The sequence below is a fragment of the Echinops telfairi genome, unplaced genomic scaffold (genome assembly GCF_000313985.2).
Source record: "Echinops telfairi isolate 266 unplaced genomic scaffold, ASM31398v2 ScPeMD7_6;HRSCAF=24_1, whole genome shotgun sequence".
Lineage (NCBI taxonomy): Eukaryota > Metazoa > Chordata > Mammalia > Afrosoricida > Tenrecidae > Echinops > Echinops telfairi.
In genome coordinates this window covers 15,839,516-15,848,205 of record NW_022103903.1, presented here as the reverse complement: position 1 = coordinate 15,848,205, position 8,690 = coordinate 15,839,516, and positions in this window count along the sequence as shown.

Below are 8,690 nucleotides of genomic sequence, written 5' to 3'. Positions count from 1 at the left end.
TCAGCTCCTCTTTCTTCCCTCCCTTTCCCACTCTCCCACTCTCATGAACCCCTGATAAATGATATATATATATATATATATATATATATATATATGCATGTTTCTTACCAACAGTTTCACATATGAATCTATTCAACTTCAAAGTTGCTAATCAGTTCTCAAAGAAGGGAGAATTTTTGGAAAAAGAAAAAATTTAAATCTGCTAGTATTATCCCAACATCTCATTGTGTTTCTCTTCGTTGATTATATGGGCAGGACACAGGACATAATCTGCAAAAGGGAGATTCATGAAAAGAACCTTAGTACTCATACCACACTAAAAACCGAAACACTGCCATCAAGTAAACCTCAACTGAGACAAATGAGAACTGCTCCAGAGGGTTTAAAGACAGAACATCTTTGGAAATGAACTGCTTCATCTTTCTCACAGAATGGCTGGTAGATTTGCACCATTGACCTTTTGGAATAGCGGCCAACTGCTTAGCTACTAGGCCTATAGAGTTCCTTCATAGGCTGACTGCCATTTAGATCCTTTAAGAGAATTGATTGATCAGTTTCCAAAATGAATTAATTAGTAAGTGAAAGTTTTCCAATTAAAAAATTGAACTAGGGAACTTTAAATTCAAATTTGAATATTTGAAACGTGTGCAGAATATTGGATATCTTCAAAGGGATGAGAAGCTGGGCGTGATGGGGGCTAGGCCTTGATGAAAGCTCAGCCGACTGAGACACATGAGCACCATGGAGAGGGAACGTCTTGGACGGGGCCGGGGCATGTCCATGGGATTTCTTGTGACTGAGCTCTGTATAGAAATTTTGGGGCCAGTAGTAGAGATGATTAGATCATCTAGAATGGTGGAAGGAGCATTAATTGCTAATAGAACAAATTTAAAACCTGGTCCTATGAGGGCCCCAAAACCACAAATCACAAACTATTAGAATATGTGTCAACCCATCCAGTCTAACAGGCTGCCAAATTTGTCAAAAGCCAGACACTGGAAACTTAAAATGCCTAGAGGGGTCTTTATATGATAATTAACTTCTCACCTTCTAAGTGTAAATATTAAAAGGAAGCCCTTTCCATGTGGAGGGGAGCCAGGAAGCCCACTACCACTTGTCATGAGCACGACAGGATTTCCTCTGTTGCGTTTCCTTAATACTTCTGTCTGGGAATTTCCACCTGTATGCTGCCCATAGTTAACATTTGCAAGTGAAAATCATGTAGTTAGGGAAGGCCTAAGAAAGAGTTTTGGTAATTAAGAGTATTTTCCTAGGATAAGCTCTCTAACAAACTCCATTTTTTGCCTCTCCATTTGACTCAGAATTATTATCAAATGCTCCAGAGCAAGGACTCCATAATTGGAGGTAATACATTTGGTGTCCACAATCTGAAATTCCTCCACAGTTGCCCCAGTCTGGATAGAGCTGACACCAAGATGGTCCACATTGCCCATATTTAGGGAGGTCTCTGGGTCCAGCTACCACTTGGCTGGCCAGAGAAAAGAATTCAAGATGATTAGGTAAAAGAGAAACTGAAAAACAGACTGTGGCAAGTCTACAAATTTATCCTTGGTACATCATTCCTTAGTAAATGCCAATTTTTGGTGTAGGGGTATCTCTAAGGCGACCTCTGTTAGGCCATTCAGGTGACAAAGTCCTGTAGAAATGTTGGCATACACAGGAGGGTTGTCTTTAGTCCAGACCTAGGGTACCGAAGTTGAAACTGCAACGGAAGCAGACATAGGAGGTTTCTGCTTAGGCAATTGTGAAAGCTTTAACTCCAACTTTTTAAAAGTTCTTCAGCCTTCATGCATCTCACGTGTGTGGTTCTGTCTTTCCCCTCCATCTGATCTCTATCTACATTCTGCTAGGCCGGCCCAGGCTCAAGCAGGGAAAGGAAAACTTTGTACTTCTATGATATCTGAGTTAACAGTGGGAAGTCGGCTGGAGAATTTTAAAAGGCTAAAACTGGCAGGTCTGGGGAGATCTACTTTATGTGGGATGAGAAGTGTGACCACTAAAGTCCCAGAAGCAATCCCTCTGGGTTTATTTTAAAAAATTGGTCCCCGCTATGCAGAGGAGCCTTGAAGAAGAAAAGTTTAAGATGTTATGTAACCATGTCTGACAGCAGCTTAGATTGACTAATGGAAAAAGATAGCCAGAGAATAAATTAAGTGAATTTGCCTGAATTTATGATTATATTTGTTTTATATCAGTAATAATATGTAAATGATAAATTGTATGTAGAATATTTTCAATTTTGTGGTATGTGTTAGGCTGAGTTGACTAGAGAAACACTCTCATAGATGTATACTAAAGAGTTTTATATCAAAGAGTAATTGTATATTAAGAAAATATCCCAGCCCAGTCCATATCAAGTGCATAAGTTCAATTTTAGCCCAGAAGTCCAATACTAGTCCATACAAATTCCTCTTCAGATTCATGCAACACATGTACTGATGCCAAATGCAGGAAGATCAGAGGCCAGCAGGTGAAAATTCTTGTGGCTCCAATGAAGGTGGAAGTATCTCAGCACTGGTAGGGTCTCCATGTGGCCCCTTCTGCTCTCTGAGTATCTCATAGCAGGAAAGCGAAGCAGAAAGAGAACGCTTGCTGGTCTCAGCGAGTCTCTGTGGGTTGTCAACAGGAAGAAGAAAGCAGAGAGAGGAAGTTCCCAGAATCCTCATGAGAAGGCCATGCCCACAGGAGGCATCAACAGACCTGATTGACAGGCTAGACTCCACCCCTACACTTAGTTATCAAGTTGACATGAAATTATGTAACCACTGTATGGTAGAACAAAAAATATAAATAGAACCTTTTAGCTGATTGAAAATGTGCTGTAGAAAGGAAGATGAAAATATGGAAACTGAGTCAGATGATCTCTTGGAAGACCTTTCCTTCCTCTACTTCCATGTCACTGGTGGAGTATGGTTTTCTTGCCACATTTGGGATAGCGTCTTTCTCTTTGGAAGCATTCCCCTGTTGCCAATACTCATTAAGCTGTGTTAAGAGAAGAGAAGTTACCTAAAATCCAGGGAAAAATCTATGCTCTTCATGGAAAAAGTCTATTACAGCTTACAGGTATAGACAGAAAGACAGAACTTTCTGGACATAAAAAGAATTCTACCTTGCAAGTCTGGCTAGACCAGAGGATGTACACTGGTACAGATAGGAACTGGAAATACAGGGAATCCAGGGCAGATGATCCCTGCGGGACCAGTGGTATGAGTGGCGATACTGGGAAGGTAGAGGGAGAATGGGTTGGAAAGAGGGAACTGATTACAAGGAATTATATGTGACCTCCTCCCTGGGGGACAGACAACAGAAAAGTGGGTGAAGGGAGACGTCGGACAGGGCAAGATATGACAAAATAATAATTTATAAATTATCAAGGGCTCATGAGGGAGGGGGGAGCAGGGAGGGAGGGGAAAAATGAGGACCTAATGCTGTGGGCTTAAGTGGAGAGAAAATGTTTTGAGAATGATAAGGGCAATGAATGTGCCTTAGAAAAAAAAAGAAAAGAAAACTGCAGAAGACATAAGGGAATGTAGGGGCCTGAATGCATAATAAATGTACACTAACAGAAGTCAAGCTGAAATGAACGAGAAATGACAGCATAAGGGTGCCCACCCCAGAGAGCCTACGGAAAGGTGTGTGCACTAGAGGAGAGTGAAATAGAAAAAGAGCAGTGGGACTGACAGGGCATAGAACATGAGATGCCTTCATCCCTACCAACTGTGGGTAATAATATTGCTGGGATTCAAGGATTTGGTATCACCTCTTACTGTTTGAGCCAAAGACAGAGACCAGGTTGATTCAAGAAATCCTGTTCATTTCTATAAGAAATTATGGAAGAAAGCAGTGGGATTTTCTATGCCCAAAAGTGGGATTTTCAGCCTCAAAAAGAGTGAAATCATACAAGTCATATGACTTAAACTATGTGACAAAAACCAAGTTTTACAATGATAGCTAGAAGTGATTAGCAAGTTTTGTAATGATTGTAGGATACAGTTCATACTTTAAACAACGTGACGGAAAAGATCATATGATTGCAATAATCATAGAAAATTATCTATACCTACATTTCCCAGAGCTCATTAGGGTTCTATCTCCTGAATTTTCATGTGCCTTTGTTTATTTAAATTAGAGGATGTGTCCACGTCTGGCCTTAGCATAGCACCATCCCCTGATGTCTCTGAATGGGGATGCTTTTTGTCTGCCTACATATTTAATGGCCTTGTGTTCCACCTTCCTGATTTAGAGTATCCCTATTGAATGAGCTTAAAATAAATTTATTTTTCCTGTAAGGAATAAGGCTATACTATTTTTCTTTACTAAGTAACTAAATCTTAAATTATGTTCTATTTCTAACATTTTGATTAACAACAGGCTAACACATTAGCCTCCTCTATCATACCACTCTATAATTCCACACTATCTATGAGATTTGATTAAGATGAAAATATTGTTGCTGACTTTTGTCATGACTGGCACGACTTTTGTGGAATCAAAGGCAGTTATGACAGGAGAAAGAGGGCAGTACTGTTCCTAGTATGGTCATCTCTAATAAGGACACCCTCAGGCAAGCCCTAAGAGAGATTGGCACTCTCTGAGCTGGGTGAAGAGGGTGGGAAGAAATCCACTCTCTAATTCACTTTGCCAGAAGGGAAAATTGTCTACAGCCTTAGTTAATGACCAGAAGCAATCAATCCAATGGAGACTCAGTCCATGTGGGGACTCATGAAAAGGATTTTGCCGCACCCCAAATCCCATCATAGCCTTGCGTAAACTTTGCACTGAGAATTTAAGCTTCAGTGCATTTTTTCCCTCTGATTTCAGACTATATATATTAATAATAACCCTTTGATCACAGGCTGGCATGCTTCATCCATGTGAGTTTAGCTGACACCCCACTTAGATGGCTGTTTCCTAAAAACAAAAACCCTTTAAAACTCCAGATACTATTCTTTCTGTTAGCTAGCCACCATCTGATTTCTTTACCACACTGTGCTATGTATCAATATCTTGAACGATCTTTTCAAGAGAGCTAGTATCAAAAGGGCCACATTATAAGAACTAATGTTCTTAAACAAAAGATTAGATTAAGTTCTAGTCAAATGCCATTCATATATCTAAGGTTTATATATGTTTATGGTCCACATTTTTGTTAATAAGTAATAAGTGATAAGAACGGCACAAAGAAAAATCAGAATTCAATAATATATTAGGGATGAGGTTGTCAATTTTGGTAGGTGGTAAACCATAAAGATCTCACTCAGATCATCTTTGAGAAAAGACCTGAATGAGGTAAGCTATTTGCTTAATGAGGTGCCTGAGAGGAACATTTGAAGCAAAGAAAATAACGCATGTCAAAATTGAGGCAGCACATGCCCCCTGTGACTGTGAAAATGACATGGGCAGAGTGATTGGAATGGAGGAGGGAGCAAGTTAGAGGGAGCACCAGTACCATTTATTCAATTCTGAATCATGGTCCCACTAGGTTTCACAGATACGAATGGCAGTCTATAGGGTTTCCAAGACCATGACCTTACAGAAGCATATCACCATTCCTTTCTGCCAACATTCCCCTGAGTGGGGTTGAACTGCCAGCCTTTCAGTCAGTCTTCAAGGCCTTCATGACATGTGCCACCTGAGGATTCACTGACATATAGTAGAAGATGACTTTTTAGAGTAAGTAGCACTGACCGTATAGAGTCACTATAAGGACATATGCTGAAGTAACATATTGACACCATTGGTGTACTCTGAACCTAGAGGGAGGATGGTGTTTAAATGGGTTATTTTGGCTGCATTGCAGAGAGTAAGGCGAATGTGACTGCGTAATGCAGTGCATTATTTAATATGACTCTTTTGCCGTAGTCTTTGCAACTACTACAAAATGACATTTTTCCTGGTGGGAATGGGTAAGAGACGGTTGAGCTCCATACTTATACAATTGACTAATTAAGAGGTTTCATTTTAAAAACATGGCAATCGAATGAGAGGATTGATTTATTTTGCCGAGTTTAAAATGACCCAGCGGAGAAGCCCAGAGAGGCATCTCACGACGAGCAAGAGAGAAGGGCCAGGATGGGAGTACATCCTTTGAGCTCCCAGATGCTTGCAAGTTGAACCTCCTTGATGTGGGACCAGCAGGCGGGCAGCCACTGGAGGAGGCACAGAGTGTGGCAGCCGCAGAGCACAACAGGAGACGGAGTGGTGACATCCCAGCCCGCAGACTGAGGAGAGCTGAGGGGCTGAGTGGGGAGTGTGCAAGTTACCTGCAGGAACTTAATTGGGGAGCAAGCTTGCTGACTCTTGAAGTGAGAGCCGAATGTGGTGGGTTCAGACATTGGGGTGCTGACATGTGAACTCTTACCTATAGTACTAAAAGAGGGTTGCCACATGGCCTGGGCAGGGGAGAGGGCAAATCATAAAGCCTGGGACCAGAGAGAGGTGTAACTATGGAAGAAGTTGTCCTGACCAAAGAGCTGTACGCTGAGCATTTTTTAACCCGTTAACTTCACTAATAGACCCCAATATGGTGAGGGTCATCTATGTGCCCATTGTAATGGATTACTAAACTCAGCTGAGAAGTCAAAACTGCTGTGGGAGGGACCATTTGTACCATAATTAGTGAATGAGCAAAGGGTGGGGGCATGTGTGACCTCATTCTCATAGGAATTGGCCTTGGGTCAATGGTAATTATATTTCTCCTCCACCTTGTGAAATGACCCTGCTTTCGATTATGGACTGGCTGATAATTTAATCATGTTTTCACAGTGCTATTTAAATGTACTTTAGCGTGGGTTTTCAAAGTCATGCACATTGTCAGAAACAGAGCCAACCAGTTGTATACTTGCACTACAGTAATTCAATAGATGAGACAAACAGATTCCTGGACACATGAAAGAATATGAAAAAGACAGTGTGTCTCTCTGAAATACTCATCGCAGATTTAAAAAAAGAAATGTTTCCGACATAAGATACAATCCAGTGGAAATATATATAAATATTTAAGTCATATATTTATCTAAAAATAAGCATAGCATATAAATGAAAATGAGATTGAAAGTAATAGAATTCTAATTCACTTTCAAGGGAGATCTATCATTAAGCTGCTCATTGGCAATAAGATATTCAATAGAAGGGGAAAAATCCAATCTGTTTTAAAAGAAAAAACATGAGAGGATATAAAAATTCATAAACATGTGCAAAATACTTTTAGATCCTCCCATCTGGGAAATTAGACAAGCACTTTTTTTAAACAAATTCAATCACAGGTGGTAGAGCTGAAAACTTTTGGCATTCTGAGAGTTATAAGAGCAGTCAATGATACATTCACAGGTCTCAGAAAATATGCAGAAATATAAGCATGCTGTTTATTTATAGTCATATATATAATTTGCTTTAGTTTACATTTGTATAAAAACAGATGTTAGAGATAAGTGTTGACTAAAAGAACAAAACGATATAACATGAAAATAGTGCATTCCTTATCAAAAGTTAAGTGTTTTGAAATAATAATATATACACTTGCTATGAATTCATATGGTCCCCTTAATATGAAGCTGTTAATATTCACAAGTTTAGTGTCATTTTCACATTCCTTATTGATCCCCCTTTCTACTTGTGCTTAGCCATCTGTTATAAACTTAGATTATTTATAAAAACACCTTCCGCTTGGTTAGAGACAATCAGAATTTAAGCGGCAATGGCATTTCATACCTCCTTTGGTCCCTGTGGAGAGGGAAATCTCAAGTTGACCTTCATGTACCTATTTAAAGAAGGCTATTATTGAGCTGCTGTACTTGATAAGGTGATCTAATTCCACAGGAATCGTAAAACTGAAGAAAGGGTAATCATATTTGAAAAAGGGTAGGCTTATTCGTCCAGTAGAAAATGGAGAGGAGAAAAGCAATATCAGGGCTGGTGTTTTCAGTGGATGGCAAAAGGGACCCCGTCAATAAGGACACTGGGTCAAAATCCTCTGAGAATAAGTTTTTCATTTCAATTTATATGTAAACAAAAAATCAGGGCTCATAACCCTCACCATTTCTACACTTCATTCTTTGTGGTAAGTGGTCACTATTGAGCAAGGGACAATTTTTTATCATGCTTAAAATTTCTATTAGAATGCACATGTATATGTTATAAGAATACACACTATGGTATTGAGGATTAATATGACTTTAAATGACATGGTACTGAGGTATTAAATTATTGTAATTGCTTTGTCTTCCTTATTATCATTTAAGAATAATCATTTGATTATTTTTCAAAGGTGCTAAAACAACAAGAAAGAAAGCTTAGTTTTAAGCTTTGATATTATTCTTATTTTAAAATTAAACTTTAAAATTATTCTTATTTTAAAATTAAGCTTTAAAATTGTTCTTATTTTAAAATTAAGAACTGTATGTATCCTTACAAAGAGCAGTGGGTTAAACCTTATAAATTAGAACCCTAGACTATTTAGTTCAGTCTAGGTTGTGGTCTTATCTTCTATTTTATATATAGGTCTGGCTGATCATCACTCCTTTGCTGTTTAGTCAATTCAGACTCATGGAGATTCAGTGCATGGCAGTACAATTGCACTCCACAGGTTCTCTTCACTGTACATTTGACAGGAGCAAATAGCCATGCATGTCTTCTTTGTGTCCCTGGGTGGATTCCAATTCTCAGATTGT